Here is a 22275-nt window from a genome sequence, read left to right as displayed (position 1 = left end):
TCAGGCTTTCTTACCTCATTTTTAGAAACTGTGCTTTCCAAACCCCAGCCAATGGGAAAAGGATCCAGAAGGGCTCAAGTTAGGGAGGGGAAAAGGAAATATGCCCTTTGCTTGGGTATTTGTTTCTCTCTAAAATCATGCTTCTTTTTCCTATACTCATATTTGGACTTATGATTGTTTTAGTGGTAACTTCTGTCTCACATAAGACTGATTCATGCTGGAGAGATTGTGAGAAGAAATGTACATATCCATACTTTTTGACCCAGAAATTACATTCCAAAGAAACCATTAACAAGTAGAATGAAGTAAACAGAGCCAAGAAAATAAAATACACAATGACTATAGCAATGTAAGTGGGAAGAACTTTACTTCCTCCCAAAAAAAATTACAAAAGTATTTTAATTGTTCAAAAGAAGAGAGAAGAACTGTTTGGGACAAAGAGACCTACCCAAATTGACTACTCAGATCACTCATAAAAAGCAGAATTATTTATTAGAATCTCGAGAAGTGGACCCCATCCTGATCTGTGAGCCGAATTTCACAGCAGGAGAGAGCCATTCCCTTGAAAATGTTCACAGTTTTTATATATTTCAGACAAAGAACCCCCAAAATCCCACCCTCTATATGTTGTGATTGGTCATTTTTGTCTTTTCTCCTATTTGGTCAGTGGAATGCAGTAGATGTATAGCTTCCTTCTTTGGACAATGGAATGTAGTCCAGACCTTATCTAAAATCACATAACTCCAGAGAGGCCAAATCTGAGGCCTTCAGGCTTCAATCAATTTAGCTAATAGTCTCTGATCAATATGTGCTTAATCTGTAAATTATTCACCTTCTCCACACAGAACTCTTTGCAAAGATTAAGAATTCAACAAACATATATGTTCAAAAATCCATTATACCTATTTTCAGATTTTTTTCAATGTATTGATCAATTGTGCTGCTTTTTAAACTTTATTTTTCTTGGGGTAAGATGTTCCAGAAAAGATATACTGAGGAAAACAATGATAATGCAAAAAATATGTATATCAACAAAAATTTATTTATAAAAAACTGCATTGAGTATATTTTTATTTTAAAGCCAATCTGATACAGTTTAGAAACAAAGAAATGTTTTTGTAAAGTACTGTTTTAAAAGAAAATTTTCCTATAAATAAGATAGATTTTGCCAATGTCATCAAACTTATCTACTTCCTACCTCCTATCAAATTTCTTGTTCATAGCATATATCCCTAAAATGGCTCTATTCTTCTATTTTTCACCTCATGTCCATTATGTCATTAATCCTGAAGATCAACTAGCCTCTTCCAAAAAAATTTCTTTTATTAACCAAAATCCATTCTAATCCCTCTTTTTCTACCCTCTCTAACCTCATTATTCACATATTCTCTCTCTTTTCTCACTCTTTCTCTCCCTCTTTCCTCTCTTTTTCCTGTCTCCTTTTCTGACTTTTAAAAGTAGGTAACTTCTCTAAAAAAGATACTGAAATTTATAAATTCAAACACACTGGAGCTACAATTAGAATTGTGTAAGACTTATCATCAGCTACAATAAAAGAGACTTCAGATCTTGGAATCATATCTACCGACAAGCAAAAGAACTAGGTCTACAGCCAAAAATATATCCAGCAAAATTACCTATAATTTTGAATAAGAAAGAATAGACATACAACAAGCTTGCAGATTTTCAGGACTTTCTATCAACCAAACCCAAACTTAACAGAAAATTTGACATATAAGAGCCAATAACAAAGATCAATTTTAAGGAATTAAATATGGACAAACTATTTAAACATGGACATTTTTTTTTAACATAGGAAATTTATACTTTATGTTTAAGATTTATATCAACAATAGAGTATGCTCAAAAGAAAAATTGGCAGAATAAAGGTAAAAATAGTAATCATGTTATATAAATGAAGTGCAGAGGAAGAATAGACATAAAGATATATAGACATAAAGAGAGGACAAGAAGGCTCATTGTTCTGAAAACTTACATACATCAGGAATGGGTTCAATAGGCAACACTACATAATATACCATGAAAGATGCTATACCCTCCGAAATTTAAAAACAAATAAGGGGGGAGGGATATTTGGATGGAGAAGCAAAGGGTAAGGGACAAAGAAAAGAGAGGGATCCCTGAGTTGGGGGAGATCAAGTAATAATAAGCCAAGTTATGTAGCAGAATTTAATAAAGAGTCAGTCAGGATAGGAAAGACATGTGTATGTGGTGTGTGTGTGTCTGAAGGTTTGTATGTATGTATATATCTACATAAATATATCTTTTCTTAACTATAGGTTGCTTGGGGAGATGAAAGAGAAATATGTGTGTGCCTTATGTGGGTGTGTATGTATATACCTACATATATATACATAAATATATGCTTTTTTAATTATAGCCTGCATGGGGATAATGGGGGGAGAGATGAAAGGGGGAAAAAAGAATAAGGTAAAAATGACGCACAGCAAAGAACAAAAGAACAATTTACAAGGAAGTAAACAGGGACACTCATGAATAGAATTTCTTCTACTAATATATATCTACTTTCTTAAATTAGTATCTGTTATATATTTTGAATTCCTCCTGATGTTCTGCTGGGCACATGATAATGTTCTTTTTTGTTTTGTTTCATTGTTTTGTATTGCTTTTCTGTTTTTCTTTTTTCTTACTCTGTTTCTTCAAATAAAATAAATCTGGGGAGAGAATAAAAAATTGGGTGTCTAGGTTAGTAGATACCTTTGAAACTCCAAAGGCAGTATTTTATTTCTCATCCTGAACCACAAGTTCCAATCTCTACCACTCATTACATAGCCAGTCCCTGTCCCCAAGAAGCTTACATTCCAAAAGGAGGAAGATAACAGAGGAGTATGGGAAAAGAATAAAAGATTCTTTACAAATCTCAGGACACCACCCCTGATTACAAAAGTCAGCCCCTGCTCCCAAGGAGCTTTCATTCTTATACTCTTTGGGAGGAAAATAACTTCCACTCTTGATTATTCTTTGATATCCTTGTGAGTTTCAGTTTTCTAATTTCTTTCATTTCTCCAATTTAATTTTTGTAACTATGGAAATCAAATAAATGCTCATCCATTTCTTACAAAAGCATATACCTATAAATACAGAAAATATGAAAACTGTTAATAATTCCATTATAATTTATTTTATTCCTACAATTCTTCCACACACTCCAAAAGTAAAGATCTTTTATGAAACTTCTAAAGAGATATTTCACTTTCACTCTAGTTCTACCTATCTGTGCAACTTATGAGATCTAAAATCAATGCAAGATACAGCTAGAGGCCAACCTGAGGCAGTAGTCCCGAGAGTGGTACACATATCTTGAGATCCTTTCAGGAGATTGATAAAGTTAAAGTTAAAATTAAAACCTGTATTTTTCTTTTTAGATCAACTGGCATAATTATTCATGAAGGTGTATGTAGTCCATCCTTCTCTCACTGCATGTGATGGCCTCCTTAACCTATCCTGACCCCTTTTTCCACTTCACTGATTATTGAGGGAGGTGGAAAGAATTTCACTCATGATCATAGTCTTTCTCTGGAATGGTTAGATGAAAATTTCTATAAATTTAAACATTTCCCCAATAGAATAGCTGTTCATTCCTCAATCCATTATGTAGAAGTTAGCACTAAATTTCCACCAAGCTACCCACCTGAAAAAAAGAGGCTTTGGCACACATTTAAAAGTCCTTTTGAGTCTGTGTTTACAAGATGTTAATAACCAAATATTTGTTTGGTTTTTTTTTTTCCAAGTTTGTGGTGTTTGTTTTAAGAGCAAAATCATTTCTCTTAATACTAAGGACTGTTTAGATAAGATGCTCTATCAAGATTCTACTGCTGGAACTTGTAAGAGAAGTTTGTCACATCTTTGGTTAACTGCAAATTCTCTGAAAATGATTCTTTCAAAATCCACTCAGCAAATTATTTAACATTTATTTAGTGCATCATGGTGAATGATACTGATTGGATGAAATAGTTCTCAGTATTGAGTCACATGATCTCTGGAGGGATGAACTTTGAACCCTGAGATACAGGAAGTTGCAGGAAGTGGCATGATGTGTGGGAGGCAGTCAACATTGGTGACTATTGGTCAAGGATGGTTATATTCTTTTAGTCTATCCAATGAGAAGGCTCAGGTCTTTTGCTTTTAAATCCTGGACAAGCTGGCCAGGTTCCAGGAGCACATGACAGGAGTTGCGATGGCTCCCAGGTGTATCTAGACCTCTCCCTGCAGATAGTAAATGTTTTCTTTTTGTATCTGCTGATGTCTCTGATTCATTAATTGGGAAAAACGGTCCTGCACCCATCTCACACACAGTTTATGGGGGCGAGGCCTGACATCTGTGGCTTCTCAGAGAGATGGCTTGTGACCACCCAGGTCACTGGGCACCAGTCTTACCTTATCCCAGGTCCTCGGACATCTCCAACCACTGTCTCGTCAAGCAGTAATTCTTTGTTCAACAGAGCAGCTGGACACAAGAGCTTGTGAGCACATGTTTTTATTGTACGCGATCACATCCTGCACTACTCTACTTCTTGGTTCCCACTACTTATATTGGGTTTATGAGGTCACACACACAGCCAATAAAAAAAGGAGATGTGTCCTGTTGATGATTCGTCCCTCAAAGCAGCCAGTGTTTCCACACTCATGGCAGCTTCTGCTAGCTACAGAGATCACATCCGGGTGCTTCAGAGACTAAACCTTTTTACTTCCTTGTTGCACCATGCCAGGTTCCTCCCTAGACCCTTACACTCCCTTTTCTTGTTTAGTGGGGACAGTTTATAGCATCAAACTGGCTTTAACATCAACAACAGCTCTCTTAATTAGTGAGATTACAAAGCATATAAAAATAGGACAAAGGCAAACAAAAAGTAAAATAGCAAAAGCTGGGCCCAATAGGGACCAAAAACAAGAAAAGGTAAAGTTCTGTGGTTTCAATTATATACACCTGTTGACATCCAGCAAAGTAAGGCACAAAAGGCACGATTTATACAAGAAAGGTCCTATTCTTCAGCATTGCCTCACTAATTTTGGCAAGTGGATCTGTTGGTTTTTTGCCCACTAATTTGGAGGCATTGCAAACAAGTGGAAAACTGGGGAAAGCTTCCCCCAGCCCATCATATGAATAGCAGGAGGCCATGGGAGAAGTGTCCAAGTCTACTGTCCAGTTTTGTCAGCTTCTAGGTATTGCCCATCAACAAGGGCAGTCAAATTCAACTGCAACACTGATGTTGTATTTGCCATTTTTGGTGTCATGGGCAGGAGGGACATGGCTGTCGTCAGTATCTGAAGGGCTGCTGACATCCAGCCGATCCTTCTAGGTCATCATTGTGGACAATGTTGTGGTCTGGTCCTTCTCTTTGTGATTCCTCTAGGCACAAATGTTCCTGGTTGGATTCCATTTCTCAGCTGCTGGGACTGCATCTGGAATGACAAGAGCATACCCGGGTCCCCAAACCTTGACTCAACCCGGGCCCTCCCAGATGTCATCTAAGCCCTTCTACATCACTGTGGAAAGAGTTCTCTTGTCCTTGCGGGCCAGTTTATTTTTTAGTCATGCTTTTTGCATGTCCCAGAAGCACATCACTGGGGTAGATTCACAGAATATGAAAATTGCAGGTAATTGTATGTATATATTGCTGCATCTAAGCAAGCCTGCATAAGTCGGGTAGAGGGTCATGTGGATCCCAACACTCCCTTTTCTTGTTTAGACAGGAGTATCTTGAGGGTACGATTAGCCCGTTCAACAATGGCTTGGCCAGTAGGGTTATATAAGGAATGGGCATGGGCAATGCCAAATTCAGAGCAGAAGGACCGAAAGGCAGAAGATGTATAAGCTGGTCCATTATCCATCTTAAGTGCACGCAGGACTCCCGCAATGGAAAAACAATGATAAAGATGGCGGATCACATGCCAAACTGCTTCCTCAGATTGGAGTGAAGCCATGAGGAATTGATTGTGTATATCCACAGTTACATGGATGCCCTGCCTCTTAACATGGTGACATCCATTTGCCATAGACCATTGAGCCATTCACCATGAGAATTTGTCGCTGTATTGTCTGGAGAAGGACCGCGATTGTGGTGATGTCAGGGAGGAAAGGCCTTTCAAAAGATCATAAAAGGAGGGATAGGATGGGTAGACCACAACCACTGTAAGATTCCTATCAATTGTTGGAAGTCATGAAGAGTTTTGTACTTACTCTCATCTACCTTAGGGGGTACCTTGGAAACAGTAAGATCTTGAAGAATGTGCTCAAGATAGAGAAATGAAGGCTTACTCTGTATCTTATGTGGTGCCATTACAAGGTTCTGCTGAGCTAATATCAGAATGATGGGTTGTACAATGTGTTGCAACTGTTACTCTTTCTTATGGCCACTGGTTTATCATCCATGTAATGGAATAAAGTGGCAGGAGTTTGTAAATTAACAGCTGGAACAGAGAAGACAAACTGTACATTCAAATCTTTTATAAGGCTCAACTAAATTAAAGCTGGGAACTAAAAAGGCAAATCTTTACATATCTTCCTTATCCAGAGGGATAGAGTAGAAACAGTCTCTTCCCCACAGATTGATGGGGATTTTTTAATGAAAAAAGGAGTGAACACTTTTCTTTTATCTTCAAATTTCCATCTCAAAGGGATAACACAAAATTCAGCTACCATTTTTTTTCGTTTTTATTATAGCTTTTTTTTTTTAACAAAACATAAGCATGAGTAATTATTCAACACTAACCCTTGCAAAAACCTTCCGTTCCAACTTTTCTCCTCCTTTCCGTCACCCCCTCCCCTAGATGGCAGGTAGCCAATATATGCTAAATATTTTAAAGTATATGTTAAATATAATATGTGTATACATATTTATACAGTTATCTTGCTGCACAAGAAAAATCAGATTTAGAAAGAAGGTAAAAATAACCTGAGAAAGAAAACAAATATTCAAGCAGACAATGAAAGGAGTGGAAATGCTATGTTGTGGGCCACACTCATTTCCCATAGTTCTTTTGCTAGGTGTAGCTGGTTCTTTTCATTACTGAACATTTGGAACTGATTTGGATCATCTCATTGTTGAAGAGAGCCATGTCCATCAGAATTGATCATTATATAGTATTGTTGTTGAAGTATATAATGACCTCCTTGTCCTACTCATTTCACTCAGCATCAGTTCATGTAAGTCTCTCCAGGCCTATCTGAAATGATCTTGCTGGTCATTTCTTACAGAACAATAATACTCCATAACATTCATATACACAATTTATTCAACCATTCTCCAATTGATGGGCATCCATTCAATTTCCAGTTTCTAGCCACTACAAAAAGGGCTGCCACAAACGTGTTTGCACATGTGGGTCCCTTTCCCTTCTTTAAGATCTCTTTGGGATATAAGCCCAGTAGTAACACTGCTAGATCCAAGGATATAGACAGTATCAAATTTCTCTCCAGAATGGTTGGATTTGTTCACAATTCCACCAACAATGCATCAGTGTCCCAGTTTTCCCACATCCCCTACAACATCTTTTCTTGTCATATTAACCAATCTGAGAGGTGTGTAGTAGTATCTTGGAATTTTCTTAATTTGTATTTTTCTGATCAATAATGACTTGGGATACCTTTTCATATGACTAGAAATAGTTTCAATTTCTTCATCTAAAAATTGTCTGTTATATTCTTTGACCATTTATCAATTGGCTTGATTTCTTATAAATAAGAGTCAATTCTCCATATATTTTGGAAATGAGGCCTTTATCAGAACCTTTGACTGTAAAAATGTTTTCCCAGTTTACTGCTTCCCTTCTAATCTTGTCTGCATTAGTTTTGTTTGTGCAAAAACTTTTCAATTTGATATAATCAAAATTTTGTATTTTGTGAACAATAATGATCTCTAGTTCTTCTTTAGTCATAAATTCCTTCCTCTTCCACAGGCCTGAGAAGTAAACTATCCTATCTTCTTCTAATTTATTTATAATCTCATTTTTTATGCCTAGATCATTTTGGTGTACGGTGTTAAGTGTGGGTCAATGCCTAGTTTCTACCATACTAATTTCCAATTTTCCCAACAGTTTTTGGCAAATAGTGAATTCTTATGCCAAAAGCTGGGGTCTTTGGGTTTGTCAAATACTAGATTATTAAAGTTATTGACTATTTTGTCCTGTGAACCTAACCAATTCCATTGATCAACTAGGCTATTTCTTAGCCAATACCAATGGTTTTGGTGACTGTTGCTTTATAATATAGTTTTAGATCTGCTACAGGTAGGCCACCTTCATTTGATTTTTTTTTATTAGTTCCCTTGAAATTCCTGACCTTTTGTTCTTCCAGATGAATTTTGTTATTTTTTTTTTTAGGTTATTAAAATAGTTTCTTGTGAGTCTGATTGGTATAGCACTAAATAAATAAATTAGTTTAGGTAGTATTGTCATCTTTATTATATTCTCTCTGCCTATCCAAGAGCACTTAATATTTTTCCAATTATTTAAGTCTGACTTTATTTGTGTGGAAACTTTTTTGTAATTTTGCTCATGTAATTCCTGACTTTCCTTTGGTAGATAGATTCCCAAATATTTTATGCTATCAACAGTTATTTTGAATGGAATTTCTCTTTGTATTTCTTGCTGTTGGATTTTGTTAGTGATATATCAGAATGCTGAGGATTTATGTGGATTTATTTTGTATCTTGCAACTTTGCTAAAGTTATGGATTATTTCTAATAGCTTTTTAGTAGAAGCTCTAGCGTTCTCTAGGTATACCATCACATCATCTGCAAAGAGTGCAGCGAACAGGAAGTGGCAGCGAAGCGGCAGCATAAAGGCAGCAGCTGCACTAGGATCAGCAGCTGCACTGGGATCAGTGGCTGTGCTGGGATCATGCTGAGTCACTCCCGGTGTTGCATGGGTGTGACCAGGTTCTGTGACTCTCCTGCACTTTGGGGTACACTCTTTGGAAGTTTTATAATTTCTCTGCTGATCTATTAGCTTGCTGCCAGGGCAGAATAGCTCACTCTGTGTTAGAGTCCTCCCCACAGATTTTTCACCTCTGGAGACCACACCCCTCCTGCTGATGTCTGTGCTCAGACCTTTTCTGGCAATCTTCAAGATAAACTTTTGTTGGTAATGTGTTGTACTCCCAATATTTGTGGGTTCTGTCAGTCCAGCACTAATTCAGAGGCTGAATTTCATAAATAATTTGAGGGTAGTGGAGGAGCTCTCTGCCATCTTGACTCAGCCCCCAGTTCAGCTGTTATTGATTCTCCTATGCCAGATATATGGCTGTTTGCTGTGATCTTTGGCCAATGACATCTAGCACCTCTAATGACTGTACGATCTGCACATGTGTCTACCAACACTTTCAATAGTGTGCCATTTACATAGACAGTGAGCATAAGACAGTCAGCTGTAACAGCTGCTTTATAATATTCCTGGATTCTGTTGATGGGAGTCAAAATCTGGATAAATATCACCAAATTGCATTTCAGGAGTGTGTATTAGTAAACTTGATGCTACTACTTCTGGACCATAGATCACACACTTTCTACCTATATTAGTAACTGGGATATTAGTTACACCTTCCCCAGTTTACCAAATCAATGTATGGATAGACCCTATTTTGTAAGCACTCTCAGAAGGTGAAATGCTCAAGCTGACTGAGTGTGGAGGTAAGGTATTCATAGGCTAGAAAGGGACAAATTTTAACTCTCCTTGGGTATATCTCAGGAGTCCCAGTGGCATACAACTCCAATCTTCTTCCCCCATAGGCTTGCTTAAAGACTCTCTGGGTGTAATAGTTGCCATCAAGCCCGAAGTGGTTTTTGCCTGGGGTGTTGGAGCCAAGCCCCACCTCTTGTAAGGAAGTTATAGGGGGTGGGCAAAACTGCTTCATGTGTGGTGCTGATGGTGTCATTGCCCCTTCCACTCCTCCTCCTCCTCCTGCCCATGAAGACGGAGTTGAGGGAGGAGGGTCAGGAGATGGGAAATAGCCTAAGGGCCTATGCTTGGCAGTAGGCAGAATTGAAACTGAGCTTTGAATATGAAAAGCACTACACCCCTTCTTATGGGCAAGATACTTAATGTCCTTAATTCCTTTTCCAGCTAACTCACCTTGATACTTAAGATACTTAACTTGGCCCAACTGGCTATGCCCTCCAGATCTCCTAGAGCAGTAACAATAAAAATAAATCAGTAAAATACTAAAAAAGACTTTCTTATCTCTGCCCCAGTTGCTGTATTCTCTAGGGCTTCAGGCACCAACTGTTTGCTTGCTTTTCTCCTCATACTTCCTTGTCTGGCTTCCCAAGTTAAAATCTTTCCTAGTTTTAAAACTTGTAGTATTCCTTAAAAACAATTTTAACCTATTGTATTCAATTAGCTCTCCCACTAACTTCCATCTTTCTGGCTCTAATCTTACTTCCTTTTGTTCTAACTGCTGTAAAGCAAATTTTTTGTTTCTTCTCTTACTCAGCCTATAGGTGAGTTCTTGTACTTTTTGTTTTAACTGCTTAAGCACCTCCCCCACATCCTCCCACCTTTTTTCTTGTTGAGCTGGACTCAGTGGATGTGGAAGCCAAATTTCCTGTTCAACTCTTAATGCATTCTTTCCACTTCTGCTCTCTTGGTCAGAAAAGGACATATACCATTGTAGAGATGATAAAGAAGGGTATAAACACCTCAGAGTTAGGGAGCAAGTTCTGCTAAAGGTGATTACCTGTCTGACTCTCTAACTTATATACTTGAGCTGCATGCATAGCTGTGTCATTGGGCTTGATCATAAGTAAACTTATATCCTGACCCATTATGCTTTTCTACCTTCCCGTTTCTTAATTCAGCTGTTGAAGCTTCCCTTATGGGGCCTGATGACCCTGAAAGCGCTGTTCCACATTGGGTTGCCACTTGTGACCACCCAGGTCACTGCTCACCAGTCTTACCTTAAACCAGGTCCTTGGACGTCTCCAGCCACTGCCTCATCAAGCAGTAGTTCTTTGTGCAACAGAGCACCCGGACACAGGAGCTTGTGAGCACAAGTCTTTATTGTATGCTATCACATCCTGCACTACTCTACTTCTTGGTCCCCACTATTTATATTGGGTTTATGAGGTCACATGCACAGCCAATAAGAGAAGGAGACATCTTCCATTGATGATGCATCCTCAATGCAGCCAGAGTTTCCACACTCTTGGCAGCTCCTGCTAACTACAGAAATTACATCTGAGTGCCTCAGGCACTAAAGTCTTTTTATTTCCTTGCTGTACCATGCCAGGTTCCTCCCTAGACCCTTACAATGGCTGGGATCCGAATTCAAGGTAGACACCAGGTTGGGTTCTCCAAACAATCTTGAGATCAGACTCTCAGCCTCCCTCTCTGTGAAGAATGTGCCTAGAAGAGACAAGACACTCAGATACAAACAGAAGACACACAAGTCTTTGAAGATGAAGCCTGGGTAAGAGAAAGCCAGTTAATATAAGCATGCTTTGTCCATAAAGGCACAATGTGTTAATGTGCCCTTGAACTATCCTTGTGGGCTCTGAGATCATCAAGCCTCGGGTGATCCAAATTAAGGGATGAGGGCTAGGAAAGGGGTTCTGTTAACTGCACAGGATGGGGGTGCTCTATGGTTGGCTAGGAAGATAGACAACTCCTCCTTACCCTGGAAGGAGATAATTACGGTAATTTTTTCCTGTGTTTGTCTTTGTGCAGAATGTCTGTGTCATATTTGTTCTATGAGAAAAGTCTGACTTTCCTGTAGGCTCCAACTCTGGCCAAAGTTGGAGTTTGAGGAAAGTCCATTGGGAATAATAGTTGGATAATTTGGCAATTGGTCATTTCAAAATTACAAATTCAATTAAACTGGGGAGGATCATGCAGAGAGTGAAGATAAGTTTCTTTCTTTTCCTTCCTCATTCCCTGACTGCAGCAAGCCATGTGAGGCCAGAGGGAGAGAAAGAAACTATGTTTAATCACTTTAGTGAAATTCATTATTTGAGATAAGTAATTTTATATTATTGGGAATTTAAAGTTGTATTTGGTTGGATATTAATTAAAATATAGGTTATTAAAACAAAATGCCAGTAACATATCTTAGGGGAGGTCATGTTTGTATCTCCCTACTTAGATTTCTAGATGCCTTCTAGAAATATTGGTTAATTTGTAAACTATGAGTTATGCCTTAAAACTCTTTCACCTCTGCTGGATATATATGTTTTATGATATTTGGTTCAAAGTCATTTAATTGTGAATCTTAAAGTTTGAAAAAAGTGATTTAAAGACAAGGGACAAGAAAGATTGATTTGCAAAAGCAATTAATAGTTTGAATGGAGCATCTAGTTAGAAGAGTTATTGGTTTGGGAGTATGTTAAAGTATGTCAGAACAGGATTGAGCATGTAGGCATCAGAAGGAGATTAGAGATGGGACAGGGAAAGAGATGGCATGAGAGAAGGAAGAAAAGAGAGGAAAATGGCTTGCTGAAAATAGGAGACAAAAAGGCACAAGTCCTTCGTGAATTTGCCATGGGGAAGGAGATATCCCATGAGGTTGAGGCTGTCTTTAGCTGGCAGATTGGATCCTGGGGGACTTAGCACTCTAAAAAGGTTAGTTGTGAGAAGTGGGGAGTCGGGAAACATGGTGGAGTTGGGAGAAATGCCATGTGGAATGGGGGGAAGGGTGGCCATGTGGAAAGAACCTTGTCAGGTGCCAATGTAATCCCCTTATCCCATTAAGCATGATACAGCTGTTTTTTTTTTTTTAAATAACTGCAGCTTCTTGATGGTTGAAACATTAAGTGCTTATACTGTTTAAAGGAATAGCCTACATTTACATGGTGTTAATAACTGAATGTATTATTTTTATTTTTCAAGTCTATAGCTGCTCTAAGAGGTTTGTTGGAACCATAAATTTTCTGAAGACAATTTATTTTTACTAAGTATCCCATCTGTCTTCAGCAAATTATTTAATGTTTATTTAAGTGCATACTGGTTTCCTTGTTTAAGGAATATGATAAAAACCTAAAGCAGAATTTTAATCTGATCTGATAATTTGGTAGGGTTATTTCCAAAAGTTTATTTTTTTTAATAATGAAGAGATTATTAATGTTAAATCTGAAAGGTTCTTTTATTCAGAAATATGATATTCTGTGTAAGTTTTAATTGTATTGCATCATCTTAAAGTTGTACCATTATTTAAAGAGGGACTCTGAGAATAATAGTTTTTGCTTTTGTCCCTTTGAAAATGTTTCTGTTATGGACAATATGCAGTTTAGAATTTTTCTACGCATTGGATATTTTTAAAACAAAATGATCTGTGTAATGTTGAACTTAGAATATTTAAGATAGGCTGTATAAGCTGTGAACTTTCTAGGATGAATTGCTTATTGTGATCCTTGAGAGCTAGATTCATCTGAAGCTTTGATTAATGATAATTGCTGTAGGAGATAAAATCTTTTGGGACTGCAGCTGATATTTATTTTGAGTTTTAAATTCAGGTATGATTGTCTAATCATGAAGTCAGTGATCCACCATCTAAAAGGAATATGCCATAAGCTACTCAAAACTTGTTACAGGTGAAAGTTAGTATCTGGGAACAAATTATAAGGATGACCTTGGCCAATGCTGAAGGGTAGATTACAGTTAGTACTGAAGTTAGGCCTGAAGATCTAGATCACAAAGATACCCTAGTGGAAGATGTATATATTGGGATGAGAAATCTTCAAATGGATGAAAAAGAGGGGGGACTGGGACGGATTGGATGAAGTATTTCTCAATATTGAGTCATGTGATCTCTGGAGGGATGAACTTTGAACCCTGGGAGATACAGGGAGCTGCAGGAAGTGATGTGACCTAGGGGAAGCAGCTAACATTGGTGACCATTGGTCAAGAATGGTTATGTTGTTTTAGTTTATCCAATGAGAAGGCTTGGCTCTTTTGCTTTTAAGTCCTGGACAAGCTGGGAACTGGCCAAGTGCCAGGAGCACATGATGGAGTTGGGATGGCTCCCAGGTATGTCTAGACCTCTTCCTGCAGGGATTAAATAAATGCTTTCTCTTTGCACCTGATGATGTCTCTGATTAGTTAATTGGGAAAGAGGGTCTTGCACCTGTCCCACACACATAATGGTCTTTCTGTTTGGGAAAGAGGGTCTTGCACCTGTCCCACACATATAATGGTCTTTCTGTTTAACCAATACAATTAATAGCTTTCTTAAAATACCTAAAGTGAGATTTTCAAAAGCTGTAATTTTACTTTTTTTTTTGTCTGTGCCCTCTGCACAGTGCTGGGAAAATGAAATCCTGTGTTTTCAAGTTCATCTGTATGTGAAAAGAAAACAAGCCATGGGAATGCTAGTTTAGGCCTTCTTTTAGACTGAAGCCCCTAATATGGGATTTGGCTGTTTTTGAGAGAAAAAAAAATTTGAAGAGATTATAATTAATATTTTTTCTCGAGTTTTAATCCAGATATGAATGAGGACCAATAAATCAGAAAACCTGCCATCCCAGAGAAATGCCACAATTTCAGAAGGTGGAAATTTGTTCACTTGGGCAAAAAGGAGTTTGAAGGATGACTTTTTGAGCTCTACTTGAGATCAGGTCCTTCTACCTTGATCCCCCAAATCATGTTCTTTTCTAAAGAAATGATTCCATCTATTTCTGAATCTGTCAAGGAGGTGAAATTCATGCATGGTTTTCATACCTGAAGTCAAAACAGCTAACGATGCTTTGTCCTGTGCCTGCTTTTATTGCAAATCTCCATATTCAGAGCAAGTGTCACTTAAAGCCATGAGCAAAAATGCAAGTATAAAATCTTCCTGTTTTCTATCTGAAAACATGCAGTCGTTAGGTGTAATATTCTCTCTAAAATATAATGTTCTCTGTTGAGATTTTCTTGGGGTCTCTGGGAGCAGCCTTTGTTTCAGTTCAGTAATCTCCATACTAGTAGCCAGGGGTTAAAGCCCAAATTCTTTATTGTCTCTTTCAAAGTCTTGCCTCCTTTCCTGGGGCGCAGTTAGCTTTCTTAGAGGCCTATTTCTCTTCTTGGTTCTGAGAGCTTGAGCTCCTGCCTGCCTTCTCTGGCTTCTGAATCTCCCCGACTTCCAAGGGTTTGTGCTTCAGCCTCCAGTCACAACAAAGGTGGAAGATGGAATGAATTTGTCTCAGCCTCCGAGAGCTTCTAGTGTGCTTGTCCTTTTTGGTCCTGAGAGCTTCTTCCTTATATGTTGCACACTGAGTATACACCAATTATTATATCACTAGGAAACCATGATTTTTTGTAGGATTAAATCAATGCTAAACTAGATTTAACCATTGTATCCTCAATTCCACTTAGTACCTTGTTTAAAGTTCTGGCCCATAACATCTCCTTGTAGGATTAAATCAATCATACTGAACCATGATAAATTAGATAACTAATGTCTCTATCAATTCCACTGACTTGGTACCTTATAAAAATCCTTTGTTTAAAATTCAGAGTTCTGGCCCATAACAATTAGGTAATGATTGTTTTCCATCATTGGGCAGGTGAATATTCGTTATCATCACCTGCCTGATATTAGAGCTATATCTTATTAGACATTTGTTGTATAAGATCTCTAAAACTTTTAAAATGTAAGAATATTTAGCTACTGATGCAGATATTTGTGAGAGCCAGTTGTTATTCTCATGCAGTGTAACTTAGAGAATTTTAGTGCAAAGTTGTGGTTTTTTTTTTTTTAAGAAATGTGACTTAGTGTTTTTGTTACATCCATGAAAAAAGTCACTTCTATTTAAGTTAATGGGGAACAACATCTATATGTCCTGTCTGTCTGTGCCACAAGCATGTTTTCTTATAAATAACTTATTTGATATGCACAGACCAAACCATAGGAAATTGGCTTGCTGATGCAGCCTCAAAAGAGGCTGCTATGACTTTGGCCTTGTTACTTCTCCAATTCTCTGGGCAATGGGCTTTTGATTCAAGTCCCATTCCAAGTGGAGATCTCTGGAAACCCTACCTTACTGCAACCAATCCCTGTAGAAAGTAGTTTCAGAAGATGAGATCATAGCCCCATACCCCAAAGGTCCCATTTGGAGGGAAACTGATTACTGGGGTCAATGGACCTCAGCAAAATACTACCCAAAGTCTGAGTGTGCTCCCAGTAAGGTGGTTTTGTGCTCATCTCTGCTACTATGTACTGGTAACTAACTTTATTCTCCTATGATATCACCACACTTTGGCTTCTATTCATCTCTAACACTTCAACTCTATAAATCACTGTATTTTACTCCTGTTTCTGGATACTACTTAACAAGTGTCCCAGGATTTGGATTCTAAGATTTTAGCACTGATCTGATAGAACCCCTTCTGTTTAGGGACCCCAACATACTTTTCAAAAGATTTCTTTAACAAATTAAAAGAGTGGGTAAATGATGAGGTCTTCAATGTTAGGTATGGTTAGCAGAGGAAATGATAAAAATTAATCCCTGAGGCATATATCTCTCCTAACTCCACTATATTTTTCAATCTCCCTTCTCCTCCTTACAGCTAACTCTTTTAGGGTGCTAAGTCCCTTTCAGGATTTAGCCTGTCAGCTAAGGACATGCCCTAACCTCATGGGGTGCTCCCTTTCTACTGGGTAAATATGAGTTCCCCTGAGGAACTTGTCTTTCATATGCTCTCCTACTCTATTGCATATTTACTATTCCCAGTGACTATTGTATCCCTTTATTTTATCTGTAACCTCTTCTCCTAAATAAACCTATCTTTTGCCAAAGAAAATAGCCATTTTGAATTCTTCACATGACTGAATCCTAACTTTGGCACCTATCATCATTTGGTATCTACATCACCCACATCATTATCATTATTTTTTTGTTTTGAAAAATAATTATTTTTAATAATACAATATTGATATTAAATAATACATGCAGTAAAATATATAATATTGTGTACTCTAATTATACACATGTGCGTACATGTATATATTACACATACATATATGTATGTGTGCATAAATAAGTGTGTGTGTGTGTAATTATATCTCATGATGCTCACATAGATATATAATTTCAAAACTATATTGTATTATATGTACATATATGTGCTATGCACATGTAACAGACTCAATGTACTATATAAATGCCAGATATCTTTGTCAATCTGATGTCCCTGCTCCATCCCCCCAATATATATTACAATCCATTTATGTCTATCTATCTTGTGCAACTCGCCTTCTATAAATTCATCACAGGGAGTCATCTAATTTTCCCTTGCCATGTGACCAGCCTGCTTTCTTTTTCTATCATTCACTTCTCAGATAATAACTTTGTCATTTTCTTTGAAGTTCCTCATTTGCTACATGTCATAGCTTGTTCACACCTACAAGAATACTAGGATTAAAAAGATGGACTTTTGCTTCTGAGAGAAATTGGAGGTCACTAAAAGAGTTTTGCAATTTCCTAACAGTAATCTTACATTTTCCTGCTTGTTTAATTCTGGACATAACAGTGTTCATCTGCACTGTCATTTCAAAAATTGAATAGAACCTATCACTTATTGATCCAAAAATTCATCACAGATTATAGTATACATTATGCATTGTATTGTGTAAATTCTTTTGTTTGTGGAGGAGGTGGACATTTGATTTTGTTGCTATAGAAAACTCAGTATGGAAATTCCCTCTACCATTTTAGACTTAGGAAATTGACTTGGTCACCAAAAAGTTAATTGTCTTTTCCATGGTCATACAGCTAATATGTTGTAGAAGCAAGGAGTAGCATTCAGATCTTCTTGACTGCATTCCCAGACCCTAACCCAATATATTGTGTTATTTCTCATGGATTGCAAATCTACATATGAAACATCAAATCAATCAATCAAACATTTATTAAAAATCTAATATGTACTAGAGACCATACTAGGCACTAGTAAAACAAATGTGAAGAGCTAAACAATCCCTGCTCTCAGGGAGCTTTCATTCTATTAGAGAGACAATAATCATACATACAAATACAAAGAGAATGAATAGAAAGAGAATGAATGGAAACAAATGTCAACTACTGAAACAGGAGAAAGAAAAAATGAATTTCTAGCAATTAGCTGACTGGGAAAAAGTTTTATGTAGAAACCTATATTGGAGAGCTTGCTATCTATGGGAGAAGGTGGAGGAAAGAAAGGGAGAAAATTTTGGAACAGAGTTTTGCCAAGGTGAATGTTGAAAACTATCTTTGCTTGCATTTGGAAAAATAAAAAGCTATTTTAAAAATAAAAAGCTATTAAGAAGAGAGTGAATGACGAATAATAGTCAAAGGAACAGACTATGAACCAGGCTTTGAGAAAGAGAAAGAATGAAGTAAATCATTCATGTTCTATATTTTATAACAAATCAGATCATTTCATCTATTCATCAGTGAAAATACCTATAAGGCAAAGACAAGAACTAATTTGTGGAGTAAAATATTCCAATTAACCTCATTCATTTAGTTTCTTTCTATTAAAAAGCATTTCTAGTTAAATGACACTCGAGTTATAGACACTGATTTAAAACATTAGGAAGAATGTCTACTATTAACATTATTACATATGGTACTATATAAGGCTTGTGTGTCTTTAAATTGTTTCAGGATGATTTATTTGTAATGCTTTCTGCCGCATAAAGAGATTCCTTTAAATGGACTATTTCGTGTTCTTATTTGACTTACATATTTTTAAAATCATTTAAATGAATATAAATCTAAGGAATGTGTTGCTCATGTAGTTTATATGCAACATCTCTGGAATCTTGAAAAGACCTCTTCAATGAAGATTCCTACCTGGAGCAGAGCAAGAGACTGGAGCTATTAAACTAGCCTCCCTACTTTCCTTAAAGAGAAATTTCTGAGGTAGAAATGCATTTATCTATTTTCATATTTCTAAAAGAAATGATTTTTAGGTTCAAGCCATTTTCCTGCTCATTTTCTTTTAAAGAAGAAGAAATACTGTGTATAATTGAAGACTTGCTCCTTCCCACTAAATTCTAGCTATACAAAATACTGTCACAAATAGTGAATAGTAAATAAGCTCATTTATCTAATCAAATAAAAAATAAATCAGAGTAGTCATATAGGCTAGAATATATTATATAGTACAAAAAGTGAATAGGTGCTTTCCCTGGAAATATGACACATTTCAGCTCCAAAGAGTCCCCATTCTCACCCAAGGGGAAATTATCTAGAAAGTTAAACTGAAAATTAATGCTATGTTGAGGCATATGTCTGCTTTCTAAAGTCTACTATCTTTTCTTACATATTTCTCCTCTTAGAAGTTCTGGAACCACATGTTTCAAAATGACTCTTCTCCCAAGCTTTCCACAATTGAGAAGACTTTTATGCTAAATATGTTTTTTTTTTTATTTCCTATGAATTTAGAAGATTTTAGATTCTAAGAGAGATTGTGATAATTTCTTTTTCATTGGTCTCTTATGATCTTTAAAACAATTTCCTAACAACAAAAATATAAAGACATGCCAAGTACTTTTATCTTTTTTTTTTTTTTTAAATAGATCACAAAACTGAATCAGAGCTACTGGAACCAGAGCTTTCCAGACCTGTGCCTTTAGTGACTTAAAATCTTTACTTCAGCTCTTTTATCCCTATGACATGTTAATGTTTATCAAAATTCTCTCTACTTTATAGTAAAAAAAAAAAAATTAAGCATCAGGGGAAAATTAGTCCTAAAGTTGCAAAGGAATGGATTAGATTTCTTTAGGGAAATGGCTGTGTTTTTTAAAAGCTCTCACTCTTCTTATGAAAATAAACACATCTTTTCATCAGTCATATTTTAAAACAATACTAACAAGGTATTAACATATTAAACATATTAACATATTACCAGTCAGTCAATTAACATTCAACAAACATTAATTAAGAAGTTACTATGTTCACTAAAGTTCTGGAAATAGAAAGAAAAGTATTATTAACAATTATTGCTCTCAAGAAGCTCCCATTCTAATGGAAAAAACTGTGTAAAACCATTAAGTACAAAGGTAGAAGCAGAAAAAATTGGAGCTAATCTCAGAGGAAAAGCTCTAGCATTAAAGGGGATAATGAAACCTTCTTATAGAATGTGGGATTTAAGGTAAGACCTATAGGAAGTGCTAAGATAGCCTGCGACAATGCGTGAAACACAGAATGTTTTGCGAGAAGAGCAAGGAAGCTAAATATCACTCATGCTGCTATGTCAATCAATCAATCAATCAATTAGCATTTATTAATCACAAGACATTGTGAAAAAAAATATGTTTTTTTTTCAAGGAGCTTGCAATCTAATAGGATAAGACAACATATAAAAGGAAGCTAAAAAGGAGTGAGGGTACCCGAAGGAGGAGGAAGTACCTGAAGTAAGGCTATGGTGGAAAAGCCTGAGAAGTTCCAAATCAATATAGCCACAGGAGAAGCATTATTCATAGGCAGATAGAAGATGTGAAATGGCATATTACTAGTGAAAGATTTTGACAAAAAACAAATATAAACAATGTCAATAAGGAATTGTATCAAAATTTAAAAAGAATGACCTAGTGATAAAGAAAGATTACCAGGACATTAAGTGAATAGCCAGTTATCCTCAGGATGGCAAGAGGAAGTAAAGAAGGTTTTCAAAGATTGAGTGCTATGACAAATGTATAGGAGCTCATGGATAAAAATTGCATGAAATGGATGGGTTACAATTTATTTCATTAGAGTAAGTTCACAAACTGATAAGACTACAATTCCATGTGATATTTCAGTAATTATATTACTCTCTACTAAAGTATTTTTTTTTTTTTGGTTATGAATGGGTGCTCCTTAATTTTGGAAAGTTATACCAGAGCAATATAAATACTTCTATTTCCTAAGAAGCTAGAAAAATCTGCAGTTTCAGAGCTGGTGAAATATCTGGTATCCAAGTACCAACCTAACTTAGGGTACCCACATTGAAGTAGCAGCATAATTACAACATAGTAGGACATATTAAATAACAAAATGACTGTTGTATTTTATCTTTGTGTAATCCTCAGTTTTCAAAGCACTTAAAAGGCATATACATTTCCTAGTCTGAGCCTATTTAGTTTCTCTAGTTGATAATTTCATCAATCTTATTTTATAATAAATCATGTAATTAATTTTAAAACAATATATATTTAACATATATTCTTCTTGTGATGCTGTGTGCGAAGAAGCCTAGAATAGTATAATCATCAAAGACTAAGAGTAGTGGGTTACCCAGAGGAACCTGAAAAGATGTATGGTGGATATGAGTAGGCTATTCACACTGTCTTAGATAGGCTAAACCAGGTTGAGGACAACTGACAAGCCTCAAACCAATAGGTGAGTTAAAGCAGTGTCTATCTCAAGCATATGAAAACTTCCCTCTGGCAGAATGAGCAGAGGAAAACAATCTGTAGCAGGTACTTTGGAGCCCTTACAGCTTGGTCAGATATCAGAAAGATCAAGGTCATCCACTGCATCCTGGACCATTATCAATGGTTTTGACTTTTATCTTGATGACTGAAGGAGATGGTAAGATTGACAACTTTGCACAACTCTGCCTCATTAAATCCAATTCACAGCACAAGCCATCATCTATGATGTCATTAGTCTTCTTTATAAATTATATATATATATATATATATATATATATATATATATATATATAATTACATATAATATATAAAATAATTTTTTTACAAAAAATAATTAAAAAGCATTTATTAAGCATTTGTTCTGTGCAAAGCCAGTGCTAAATGTTGCATATACAAATTGAAAATCAAAACAATTCTTGTTCTTACATTCTAATAAGGGAAGGGTGAATGCAAAGGCTGAGTTTTCCTTAGAATGTAACAGCAAGGAATATGGCAATGCATCTTCTTTATTGTCATTTACATTCATTTCTGACATTGATTATATGAAGTACTTTGATGATGAGAACTCTCTTTTTTTGGGTTTAGTTCTTTTGCACTCCTGACTTCCTTTACCATGTTCTACCTCTTCATCATACATTGTGTAAGTATACTCTCTTTCTCCCTCCTTCTTTCCCTCTTCCACTCACCTCCTTTCTCTCTTTCTATATCGATCTGTCTGTCTGTCCATCTGTCTCTCTTTCTCCCTCTCTCTATCTCTGTATCCCACTTTCTCTCTCATATCCCAGATATGTCTCATACCTCTCCAGTTTTTAGCTTTCTTTTATGTATTGTTTTCCTGCATTGGAGCATAAATTGCTTGAGGGTTGGGATTATTTTCTTAATTGTGTTTGTATTCATTGTGTTAATACAGTGCCTGGCACATA

At 36.4% G+C, this 22275-nt stretch overlaps 1 protein-coding gene and 1 long non-coding RNA gene across 2 annotated transcripts in view; one reads left to right on the top strand and one right to left on the bottom strand.

Annotated features, from left to right (window-relative positions):
• The window catches only part of CSNKA2IP (casein kinase 2 subunit alpha' interacting protein), a 44186-nt gene extending 33174 nt beyond the window's left edge, over nt 1-11012 (bottom strand). The window contains exon 1 of the mRNA XM_051984371.1: nt 10938-11012. The gene's annotated coding sequence lies outside the window, so the exon portion shown is untranslated. The remainder of the gene's footprint in view (nt 1-10937) is intronic.
• A 180-nt stretch (nt 11013-11192) lies between these two features.
• LOC127553569 (uncharacterized) overlaps nt 11193-22275 on the top strand; it is a 103307-nt gene continuing 92224 nt past the window's right edge. The window contains exon 1 of the long non-coding RNA XR_007951776.1: nt 11193-11449. This is a non-coding gene — a long non-coding RNA (uncharacterized LOC127553569). The remainder of the gene's footprint in view (nt 11450-22275) is intronic.

The sequence above is a fragment of the Antechinus flavipes genome, chromosome 3 (genome assembly GCF_016432865.1).
Source record: "Antechinus flavipes isolate AdamAnt ecotype Samford, QLD, Australia chromosome 3, AdamAnt_v2, whole genome shotgun sequence".
Taxonomy (NCBI): domain Eukaryota; kingdom Metazoa; phylum Chordata; class Mammalia; order Dasyuromorphia; family Dasyuridae; genus Antechinus; species Antechinus flavipes.
The sequence above is the reverse complement of the archived record's forward strand: the minus strand, read 5'-3'. Positions and strand labels throughout refer to the sequence as shown.